Source organism: Chiloscyllium plagiosum, chromosome 33 (genome assembly GCF_004010195.1).
Source record: "Chiloscyllium plagiosum isolate BGI_BamShark_2017 chromosome 33, ASM401019v2, whole genome shotgun sequence".
In the NCBI taxonomy this organism is placed as follows: domain Eukaryota; kingdom Metazoa; phylum Chordata; class Chondrichthyes; order Orectolobiformes; family Hemiscylliidae; genus Chiloscyllium; species Chiloscyllium plagiosum.
In genome coordinates this window covers 30,478,893-30,491,481 of record NC_057742.1, presented here as the reverse complement: position 1 = coordinate 30,491,481, position 12,589 = coordinate 30,478,893, and the positions used below count along the sequence as shown (strand labels likewise).

Sequence of the window (12,589 nt, the reverse complement as noted above, 5' to 3'; positions counted from 1 at the left end):
CACCTAACTCTTCTAACCCCATTTTACAGAATCTGGCCTATGGCCTTGAAAGCCTTGGCATTAGAATTGTACATCTAGAGACATTCAATGTTATGAGGGTTTCTGTCTCTACCTGCCATTCCCGAAATGTCGATTCTCCTACTCTCCGGATGCTGCCTGACCTACTGTGAATTTCCAGCACCACACTCCGCAGCCTTACAGGTGATGAGTTCCAGATACCCACCACCTTCTGGGTGAATTTTTTTTCCAAATATCCTCTCTAAACCTCCCGTTCTTATTTTAAATTCATGTCATCTGGTTGCTGAACCCTCCACCAAAGGGAAAAGTCTGCTCCTGTGTTATGGACCTGACCAAATCCCCTCAAAATACATTATGAGAATAACCTGGACCTTAGCTTTTTCTTATTTTAATGGCAAGTGCCAGCCATTGCATTCCAGATGCAGTTTGATTGGTCAAACTACCAGTTTTGAAGCAAAGCACACTTTATTCATACACTATAATTAATGCACAACAAAAGAAAGAAGAAATTGGAATAAGTTAGCTCTATTGGAAAATTTAACAGAATAATAGATTATTTAACCACTAAACAGTAACTGTTCCAAGGCTGTAGCATCTCACAACTACATCCCTGGCAAAGACAAAGTCAGTAAAATTGATTATCTCAGAGGTAGTTCTCTAGTCCAGGAGGAAAAACACCAAGAGAAAGCTCTGAGAGAGAGAGAGTATCAGGGAGAGATGTACTGCCACTTCCAAACCCAGCTTCAAGACCCCAGCAACTGCTACTGTGAAACTAAAACTAAGAATCCTGGTTCTGTGGGAGTTGACCCCACCCATTCAGGCTGCTTCTATTGTTCCAACTTTTAAAAAGAACATGGCCTCATAAATTGTTTACTTTATTGGCTCTGAGTAGATTGCTTGGCACCTCTGTCTCAAACTTGTTTCACAAAAAACAATCCAGGACAAATATACTTCTTAAAGGCATCATATCTTCACACCTATCTACCCTGTCTATGCCGCTCATAATTTTATATGTTTCAGTTATGTCTCCCCTGAGTTTCTTCTGCTCCAAGGAAAACAACTCCAGTCAATCTCTCCTCATAAATAAAACTCTCCAGATCAGGCAACGTCCTGAGAAATCTCCTCTGCACCCTCTCCAGTGCAATTACTTCCCTCCTATTTCAGAGATTCATCTTTCTCTGGTAAAACAAAATGCTATATTCTAACTTAGTTCTTCTCTTGATTGTTTTAAATTGATTGATTCTGGTTTGTGACCAACTGTCAAACTGCATTAATCTATCAGTTATTATTTTATAGATTGCCATCAGTTTGTTTCAAAGGTTGTGCCTTTTTAAGGTAAATCAATCTTACGCTTACAGCTTACCTGACAATTCAGACTCTTTGAACTGGGAGTAGTCCTTATACTTCAGCTTTCGATTCTTAGTCAAAGATGATTACATCGCACATTGTTTGAAGGGATTGAAATTGAGTGAAGTACTATGAAATGATCTCACAAAGGGCGGATGTTGAAATGAAATATATGGTTCTGTTAGTGTGAAATGAACCTCTGTTTGTTTTGACTACAGTTTCTCTGTGTTGTTTTTTGAACCTTAATTGACCTCTTCATAATGACACACAGATCCTTTATGCAATAACTATGTAAATGATAAGTATATTCTCTGGTGGTACTACCAACATGCATCATACTGCATTCATTCAGGCTAAGACCCACTTGTTTCATTAATCAGAGGATATAATTTTGAGATGTTTTGTTCAAAATCAAAACAAGACAATGTGGCTGCGAGATAGAAGTGACCAGAGGTTGGAACTCTAAATATAAAGTCGTTGAAAATGTTAATAAAGTTTCTTACTTTGTGATTTTTTGAATGGCAATAACCCCTAAAGCAAGATCAACTCATCATGAACTCAGCAATGATTTGCTTTTTCAAAGCAGGTTGCCATTCTATTGCTTGGTTGAATGAACTTCTTCAAACATTCTTTCATGGCATGTGGGCATTGCTGGCAAAGGCCAAAGTTTGTGACCCATTCTTACTTGCCCTGGAACTGAACGGCTTGCTCAATCACTCAGAGAGCAGTTACGAGTGAATGGCATTGATGTTGGACTGGGGATACTTTCATAGTTCGGGAATATAAAACTAATCTTAGTGATGGTGATCATGTGAAAAAGAAAATCTGTTTAGTTCACTAGTGTCCTTTAGGGAAGGAAATCTATTGTCCTTACCTGGTCTGGTCTGGGCACACAGCAATTTGGTTTACTTTTGACTGCTCTCTGAAGCGGGAGATTAACGTCGAAAAGGGTGGCGCTGGAAAAGCAAAGCAGCTCAGGCAGCATCTGAGGAGCAGGGGAATCAGTGTTTCAGGCATAAGCTTTTCATCAGGAATGTGGTTTCCGCCAAAGGGCTTATGCCCAAAACGATGACTGTCCTGCTCCTCGGGTGCTGCCTGGTCTGCTGTGCTTTTCCAGCACCACACTATCCGACTCTGATCTCCAGCATCTGCAGTCCTCGCTTTCTGCCCTCAGAATTGGCCTGAGTAAGCCATTCAGTTCAACGACAATTAGGGATGGGCTATAAATACAGGCGTAGCCAGCAACACACACATTGCATAAAATCAAATAAATTGGAAACCAAACATCACAAAATTATATTCTCAACCTAATATACAAAAGCTTAAGCACACGCACCAACAGATTCAAGAACAACTTAGACTAGTTAAAACTCACACAACACCAGGTTATAGTCCAACAGGTTTAATTGGAAGCACACTAGCGTTCGGAGCGACGCTCCTTCATCAGGTGGTAGTGGAGGGCTCAATCCTAACACACAGAATTTATAGCAAAAATTTACAGTGTGATGTAACTGAAATTATACATTGAAAAATTGATTGTCTGTTAAGCCTTTCATCTGTTTGAATACCATGATAATTTCACTTCTTTCATGTGTAAATCACAAAACCTTTTTTAAAAAAGTAGCATTCTCAGGTTAGCTGTTAACAATGGTGATAGTTAGACAATATGTTGAAGGTGTAAGCCCCCTGTGTTCTCTGTCTATGCCATGATGTTTAGATTGGTTCTAATCTAAAAAGTGAGATAACGGAGTTTTACATGAATTCATGCAGTTTTTGAGCAAAGTATAATGTAACCCTGCAAGTACAAATTCACCCCACAAAATATATGTGTGCATGTGGGTCTTTGTCTGTGTGTGTGTGTGTGTGTGTCTGTCTGTCTGGGTTGGGGGTTGTGAGTGTGAGAAAGTGTATATGTGTGTGTGTGTGTGTAGTGAGTGCAGAGTGTCTTAAATCTGTGAGGGGGTGCATGGGTGAGTGTGGGAGTGTGTGTGTCTGTAAGGGTATGTGTGGGTGTCTGTGTGCGCATCTGTGTATATGTGTGTCCATGTGTATGTGTGTATAGGAGTGCATGTGTGTGTGTGGAGTATCTGTGTGTGTGTATAGTGCAATGGTGGTAACCTGTAATGTGACATGAACCCAAGGTCCCGGTTGAGGCCCTCCTTATGGGTACTGAACCTAGCTATCAACCTCTGCTCGACCACTTTTCGCTGCTGCCTGTCCCGAAATCCGCCTTGGAGGATGGTCACCCAAAGGTCCGAGGTCGAATGTACTGGACCACTGAAGTGTTCCCCAACTGGGAGGGAACCCTCCTGTCTGTTGATTGTTGTGCAGTGCCTATTCATCCGTTGTCGTAGCCTTTGCTCGGTTTCCCCAATGTACCATGCCTCAGGGCATCCTTGCCTGCAACGTATAGGATAGACAATGTTGGCTGAGTCACATGAGTACCTGCCATGTACAAGGTGTCACATTACAGGTGACCACCATTGCACTATACACACGCACAGATACTCCACTCACACACACTCACACACACACAGGTACTCCTATACACACACACATACGGACACACATATACACATATACACATCCACTTTCTCACACTCACAACCTGTAACCCAGGCAGACACACACACACAGACAGACAAAGACTCACATGCACACATATATTTTGTGGGGTGAATTTGTACTTGCAGGGTTACATTATACTTTCCTTAAAAACTGCATGAATTCATGTAAAACTCCGTTATCTCACTTTTTAGATTAGACTCAATCTAAACATTTTGGCATAGACAGAGAACACAAGGGGCCAACACCTTCAACATATTGTCTAGCTATCACCATTGTTAACAGCTAACTTGAGAATGCTACTTTTTTAAAAAAAGGTTTTGTGATTTACACATGAAAGAAGTGAATCTGTCATGGTGTTCTAACAGATGAAAGGCTTAACAGACAATCAATTTTTCAATGTATAATTTCAGTTACATCACACTGTAAATTTTTGCTATAAATTCTGTGTTTAGGATTGAGCCCTCCACTACCACCTGATGAAGGAACGTCACTCCGAAAGCTAGTGTGCTTCCAATTAAACCTGTTGGACTATAACCTGGTGTTGTGTGATTTTTAACTTTGTACACCCCAGTCCAACACCGGCATCTCCAAATCATAACTTAGATTAGATTAGATTAGATTCCCTACGGTGTGGAAACAGGCTCTTCGGCCCAACAAGTCCACATCGAACCTCCGAAGAGCAACCCACCCAGTCCCATTCTCATACATTCCCCCCTGACTAATGCATCTAACACTATGGGCAATTTAGCATGGCCAATTCACCTAACCTGCACATCTTGGGAGGTAACCAGAGCACCAGGAGGAAACCCATGCAGACATGGGGAGAATCTGCAAACTCCACACAGACAGTTGCCCAAGGCTGGAATCAAACCTGGGTCCCTGGTGCTGTGAGGCAGCAGCGCTAACCACTGAGCCACCGTGTCATCCAGCTGTTATTAGACTTCGGAATCAACCTCTCAAACTTCAAATATAACGTTGATCTCACTCTTTGTGAATCTTCTATGCAGCTGTAACATTGTATTTCATGCTCTGTTCTATACCTTTATGCACTTTCTATGATATGATCTGCCTGTACTGCATGCAGAACAGAACCTTTCACTGTACTGAGGTACATGTGACAATAATAAATCAAATCAAATTTTAAAAAGTGAGAAAAAGAAAATTGCCTTTAGCATAGATCTATGCAGAATGATGAACCAATATAATGAATATTCACCCTTTCCCAATGCCTTTTTAAATCTGGTAACAAGGCAAGGAAATCGCTTAACATGCAAAAATAATGATGTCAGCAAACAAGTAGCAGCCAATCACATTGAAATATTCCCACATTGAAAATCAGGAAGTTAAAGAATTCCATACTCTTTGTTTTGAATTTAAATCCACAGACAGTACAATAAATGGTTAGAATTGAATTGAAATGGACATTAAATTAAAGATTAAAGATTAAAACCATAAAATGTGAAATGCATGCCATAGAGAAATTAAACATTTCACAATATGAAATAGCCTTCTGTAACAATGCAGGATTTGTGAAGTCGGAATGCCAGTAAAAACTCGGTTTTGTCACAATCCACAAGTTGCAATTTTTCAAGGGTTTTTACAATGAGATTGATAGTATTATTAAAGGAAGTGTCTATAGAGAGAGTAGAGGCATTGATTGAAATATTTCAGAACTTGAGAGGGTTTCAGCAGATTGGAAAACAGCAAATGTGATACCTCTGTTCAAGCTTGGAGGGAAGACAGAAAGCAGTAAGTTACAAACTAGTTATTATAACATCTGTTGTTGGAAAGCTGCTTGAGTCTGTTATTAAGAAAGAAAGACCAGGACATTTAGAAAGGGTAGCACATACAAACAGAATCAACATGGTTTTGTGATGGGGAAATCATTGTTGGACAAATTCACTAGAGTTCCTTGAAGATTGAAGAAAGGGGAATGATAGATGTAATGCATTTAGAATTCCCAAAGCATTCATTAAGGTGCCGCATTAAATATTATTGTGCAAAATAGGAGCTTATGCCATTGGGGCTAATGTAATACCATGGATTGAGGGTTGGTTAATACATATAGGCATATTGTGATGAGGAGATAGTAATCTGCAAGGGCATGTAGATAGGTTGAGTGAGTGTGCAAAAACTTGGCAAGTGTAGTTTAACGTAGCTCAGTTGTACAATTAGACAGGAAGAATCAAAATCTGACTATTATTTAAATGGAGAGAGACTCAAAAGAATGCAGCTCAGCAGTTTGGTTGTTCTAATGTATGAAACATGAAATGCTAACCTACAGATGTAACAAGTAATTAAGAATCCAAATTGAATTTTCATTGCTAGGGAGTTGGAGTTTAAAATGCATATAACAGAATCTTTTAAAAGAGTTTAGCTCTTTTGAAAACACTTTAAAATGCTTCAACAAAGTTTTATGACTACTGTCCAGGGAGTTGGTGAGGCTGTACTTGGAGGAGAAAGTGAGGTCTGCAGACGCTGGAGATCAAAGCTGAAACTTTATTGCTGGAACAGCACAGCAGGTCAGGCAGCATCCAGGGAAAAGGAGATTCGACGTTTCGGGCACATGCCCTTCCTCAGGAATGAGCATGTGCCCGAAACGTCGAATCTTCTGTTCCCTAGATGCTGCCTGACCTGCTGTGCTGTTCGGTCCCAAGGTGGAAGATGAGGTGTTCTTTCTCCAGGCGTTGGGTGGCTAGGATATGGCAGTGGAAGCGGCCCACGACTTGCATGTCCTTAGCAGAGTGGGAGAGGATGTTGAAGTGGTTGACCACAGGGTGGTGGGGTTGCTTGGTGCGTATCCCAGAGATGTTTTCTGAATCGCTCTGCAAGTAGGCGGCCTGTCTCCCCAATATAGAGGAGGCCACACCGGCTGCAGCGGATGCAGTAGATGATGTGGGTGGAGGTGCAGGTGAATCTGTGGCGGATATGGAATTTTCCTTTGGGGCCTTGGAGAGAAGTGAGGGGGGAGGTGTGGGCGCAAGTGTTGGACCTCCTGCGGTTGCAAGGGAAGGTGCCGGGAGTGGTGGTTGGGTCGGTGGGGGGTGTGGATCTGACAAGGGAGTCGCGGAGGGAGTGGTCTCTACGGAAAGCTGATAGGGGAGGGGAGGGAAATATATCCTTGGTGCTGGGTCTGTTTGGAGGTGGCGGAAGTGACGGCGGATGATGGGCTGTACATGGAGATTGGTGGGGTGGTAGGTGGGGGCCAGTGGGGTTCTGTCCTGGTGGCGGTTGGAGGGGCGGGGCTCAAGGGCGGAGGGGCGGGAAGTGGAGGAGATGCGGGGGGGGGCACCGTCGACCACGTCGGGGGGGAAATTGCGGTCCTTGAAGAAGGAGGCCATCTGTGTTGTGCGTATTTTGAACTGGTCCTCCTGGGAGCAGATGCGGCGGAGACGAAGGAGTACTTGGAGTATTCTGTACAATTTTGATCCCTCTGTCTAGAAAAGGATGTACTGACCCTGGAGGCTGTTAGATAGAGAATCACTAGGCTGAAATTCTGGGATGAAGAGGTTGACTTATGAAGAACAGCTGAACAGGTTAGGTCTTTCTTCATGAGAGTTTCAAAGAATGAGAGATGGTCAAATTGATACATACAAGATTCTGAGGTTGCTTCACATTGCAGATGTAGAAAAGATGTTTCCACTAGTGGGGGAGTCTTGAACTAGAGGATATAGTTACAGAATAAGGGGACATTCACTTAAAACTGGGAGTTAAAGGCATTTTTTCTCTCAGATCCTGCTAAACTGTTTCTATCCAAGTACCTGTCCAAATGACTTTTAAATGTTGTAATTGTACTCGCCTCTATTACTTTCTCTGGCAGTTTGATCTATATACACACCACCTTCAGTGTGAAAATGTTACCTCTTAGGTCCTTTTTAAATCTTTCCCCTCTCGCCTTAAACCTATTCTCTCGAGGTTTGGACTCCCCTACCCCGGGGAAGAGACTTTTGGCTATTCACCTTATCAATGCCCCTCTTGATTTTATAACCCTCTATAAGGTCACCCCTCAGTCTATGACGCTCCAGGGAAATGAGTCTGCGTCTATTCCGGAGCAGCTTCAGGATTCTGCGGAGACTTCTGACTCAGTGTTCCAGCCTCCCGGCATGGTGCGCTGCTTCTTTGGTGGTGGCTTGCTTGGTTTTCTGCAGCCATACTGTCTTTTCCTGAAACCAGGAGCCATGAAATGAAATAAGGTGGACTTCGTCTTAATTTTATTAAATTGTTTTTCATTTCCATGCCTTCTGTTAATGGTATAGATACTGAAGCATGGTGACTTAAACCCTTTTCACTACTTTTGTTGTAAAAAATACAAATGACAATAAATGACTATCCTCTCTATAATCTTTCCATATTCTCTCGATTGTAACCATTAAAATTAAATTCCTCGGAAAGAAACGGATGAGGGAAAGTGTTGATTTACAGCCAGGCAAGCTTGCATCGCTATGTGATCCTGACTGACTGCCTATTAATTATTTTCACAGCTCAGAAGTATTGTGATCCTGGAAATACTCCTCAGTTTAGCATTATAAGTGCCTGTGTTTCAGACAGTAATCAGACAGAGACAATATCCTTCACTTTGGCCCCTCCTTGATGGTCGACCAACTGAATAAGCTGTTGTGATGACTAAAACAGACAATGACTCAAATGTGGTGATCTGTGTGCTAAACAACAAACACATATCTGTTCAATTCCATGCTTGGAGAATCCTACTCTCTTTGCCTGCTTGTATGAGCTTTCTGTGATCTCAGGGTGTCACAATGCGATGACAGCCTGCAGTACTTTAGAAATGTGGTCACTGCTGTAATGATACTTGTATTGGATACATTTCAAAACTTGTGATGATTAAAAAAAATTTAAGACGGGACATTTTATTTTCAGTAGAATATTCCAGAATATTATCTCATTGTAACAAAAGTCAGAGTTCATTCTTGGCAATGTTGAACTGCCTGTAAAAAATAAACTAAATCAAAGCCTAATAACAAAACCAAAATATTAGCCTACAGTCTTCAAATCCTCTCAAAGTTGCTGAAGTTTTTATCTGGAAAACGTTCTGAACATGACAGGTAGTAGATTTTGTAAAAAAGCCAGCGAACTAAAACTCTGGAGGAAAAGTTGACTTACTGGGTGATTAACAACATGAGTTCAACTTAGTTGCCATTGGTTGCTATTGTATACCTGAATATTGTCCAATGAAATCTCTCGATATTGAGCAGTGGCATTATTGTCATGGGGCCTGACTGATTGCTGGCTGAACTGTTATTTTCCCCTTGGAATGCTATCCTCTGGTCAGCGGTAACATTTCAGCACTTCATTTCATAGAGTTATACAGTCCTGAGGAGACCTTTCGGACCATTAAGTCTGTACCAGCAAAAATTAGATTTCCGACAGTGTGGAAACAGGCCACTTGGCTCAACAAGTCCACACCAACCCTCCAAAGAGTAACATACCCAGACCCATTTTCTTCTATGGGCAATTTAGCACGGGGTCTGAGTGGGTTACTCTTCAGAGGGTCGATGTGGACTTGTTGGGCCGAAGGGCCTGTTTCCACGCTGTAGGGAATCTAATCTAATCTTCACCTGTACCTGTGTTTTTGTTTTGCCGCTGTTTACCTATTATTTACTTATTGATGCTACTTAACTCTGTGATCTGCCTGTATTTCTCACAAGACAAAGTTTTTCACTGTGCCTCAATACACATGACATAAGACGTGAGGAGGTATTGGAGATTTTTGGCAGATTCAATTCAATCAAGATCCCCCTCAAACTTCTCTGCTCCAAGGAAAACAACCTGAGCTAATCCAGTCTCCCTCCACCACTGAAATGCTCCATCCCAGGCCACATCCTGATGAATCTCCCCTACACCCCCTCCAGTGCAATCATATCCTTCATATAGTGATCAGAAATACACACAGTTCTCCAGCTGGGACTGAACCAAAATTCTGTACAGCTCCAACATAACCTCCTCCCCCGTATAATCTATACCACAACTGATAACGGCGTGTCCCGTGTATCTTATTAATCCTATTAACCTGTCCTGTCACCTGCAGGGATTTGTGGATTAACATCCCGCTAATTTCTCTGTTCCTCTGAGCTTCCTTGTGTCTTGCCATGGATTGAGTACTCTCTTGGCTTGCTCCTTCTTCACATTTATCAGGGCTAAAGTGCATCTGTCACTGATCTGTTTATCTGACCAATCTGTTTGTATCTTCCTGTGACCTAACACTCTACTCCTCACTGTAAACCACCTGGAAAATCTTTGTGTCATCTGCAAACTGACTTATTATCCCTCCCACATTCTCATCTGTGTCATTTATGAATATCACAAACAAAAAGGGACCCAGTCACACAAACTGCCTTCTATCACCACCGTCTATCTCCTAGCACTGAGCCAATTTTGGATTCATCTTGCCAGGTTACTCTGGATCCCATGAGTCTTCACCTTCTTCATCAGTCTCCCATGTGGGACCTTGCCATATGTCTTGGTAACATCCATATAAAGTACAGCAAAATTTGTTCTAACTGGCAATCTCAATAAAATCGGCAAAATAATCCCGGAAATATCGGATATTTAATGCAATGTAATCGCGATCTAACGTAATGTCTGAGTAGTCAGTTGTGGGTGCAAGAGAGAAGGCTGTCTGTGAGTACGTTTTATTTAAGGCAAAGTTGCATTATGATTTAAGTAATTTGTGCTGTAAATAAAGTGTAACAGTGATGTGTATATCCCTGCATTACATTTCTACGACTTCATGGGTATTTTTACATTGATTATGTGGACCGCTTGATCATTTAGAATATTTGATCAACTGGCAAACTCCTGGTCCCAAAAGTGCAGGTTAATAAACATTTTGTTGTACATCAACTGTGTTATTCTCATCCAAAAACATGGACACCTCCTTGAAAAACTCCACCAGATTTGTTAGACATGGCCTCCCTCTGACAAAGCCATGCTGAGTATCCCTGATTAAACTTTGCCTCTTTAACTGAATATTCATTTTCTCCTTCACTACTTTCTCCAATATTTTCCCTTCCCACTGACGTTAGAACTACCTCTACCTTGTTGCAAAGTGAAACCAGGTCAGCTATCCTCCATTTCTCTGGCACCTCCTCATTATCCAGGGATGCTTTAAACATTGGGTCAGGGCTCCTGTAATTTCTTCCTTTATCTCCCACAGCAGCCTGGGATACAACACATCTGGACCTGGGGACTTGTTCACTTTTAAATCTGTCAAAAACCTCCAATACCTCCTCACGTCTTATGTTAATCTGCTCAAGAACTTCACAGTCTATCTTCTCGAATTCTGCACTTGTGTCCTCCTTCTCCCATCATTCAGAGCTGGTTTTGAGCATATTATCTAAGTTGGCACTTCAGTACACACGCCTGACAGAGTGCTATATTGCTGAAAGTGGGACTCGATCAAGGTGTCTTGGCCGTTACACCCTGCTGAGAACCCTGTGCTGTGCCTTGCTGAGCTCAGGCCCTTGACAGGTCCAGGCTGGGCCTCCCCAAGGGCTGACGTCCAGCCTCCGAAGAGTTGCAGGCCAATTGGAGGTCTGTCACTAGGGAAGTGATGGCTGCTGCTGGTACTATACCACACCGAGTCCAGGAATCATGGAGGGAGCCAGGCATAGATGGCTGATGACCGGAGTGGGGCTGTGACAGAGGCTGAGGTCAGTGTCCCCCTCCCTCTGCACTGATGCTGGTTCTCCCAATCAGATATGAAATGACATTGAGTGAAAGACAGCTCCACCTACAATGGAAGATCCCTGGACAACTGCAAGCAAGAACTTTAGGATTTGTTTCTTGTGCTTTCTGGATGGCCAGCTAGCCAACTACTTGTTGCAAGGGCTGAGATGGAGACTTTAAATGGCACTTAAGGCCCTCAATTTACAGTTGGACAGGAGGATCATTCACTGCTATCAACGGAGTCAGGGTGGGAAGAGGAAGGAGGTGCCCTTGATTGGGGAAGGACAGAGAATTCCACCTCTTGTCTGTCACAGAGTCATGCAGCACAGAAACAGAGCCTTCAGTCCAACTCATCAGTGCTGATCAAGTTTTCCAAACCAGTCCCATTTTCCTGTGTTTGGCCTCTAAACCCTTTCATATTCATGTACCTATCCTTTAAACCTCCCAGGTAGATAAATAAGTTGCTGTGACACTACTTGAAGTTCACTCTCCTGATGTTCAGCCCAATATTGAGCACACAATTAGTGCTTAAAGCATAATCTATTAGCTAGTCCTTTAAATCTGACACCTAACCTACCACATGACCCCTTTCTGCCTCATCCTCACCAATGTCCACTATCTGGCTGGGTATTTCAGGCTGGTTGTGGGAAAGTTGCTGCTGCATTTCCTACAACTGTGACCGTGCTTCATTGACTGTGAAATACTTTGGAAATTCCTGACACTGAGAAATACAGCCTGTAAATACTAGACTGGCCTTTTTCCTTTCAGGGCATGTAATAACACCACTGCCTCACAGTGCCAGGAACCTGAGTTCAATTTCACCCTCAGCTGACCGTGTGGAGTTGGCACATTCTTCCTGTGTCTGCATGGGTTTCGTCTGGGTGCTCTGCTTTCCTCACACAGACCAGGGATGTGCAGGTTAGGTGGATTGGACATGTTAAATTACCCCAAGGTGTCCAGGGATGTGCAG

General features: G+C 42.6%; 1 long non-coding RNA gene across 2 annotated transcripts in view; it reads right to left on the bottom strand.

Annotated features, from left to right (window-relative positions):
• LOC122539679 overlaps nucleotides 1-1,505 on the bottom strand; it is a 35,543-nt gene extending 34,038 nt beyond the window's left edge. For both annotated transcript variants that reach the window (XR_006309148.1, XR_006309149.1), the window contains exon 1: nucleotides 1,382-1,505. This is a non-coding gene — a long non-coding RNA (uncharacterized LOC122539679). The remainder of the gene's footprint in view (nucleotides 1-1,381) is intronic.
• Between the last annotated feature and the right edge of the window lie 11,084 nt (nucleotides 1,506-12,589).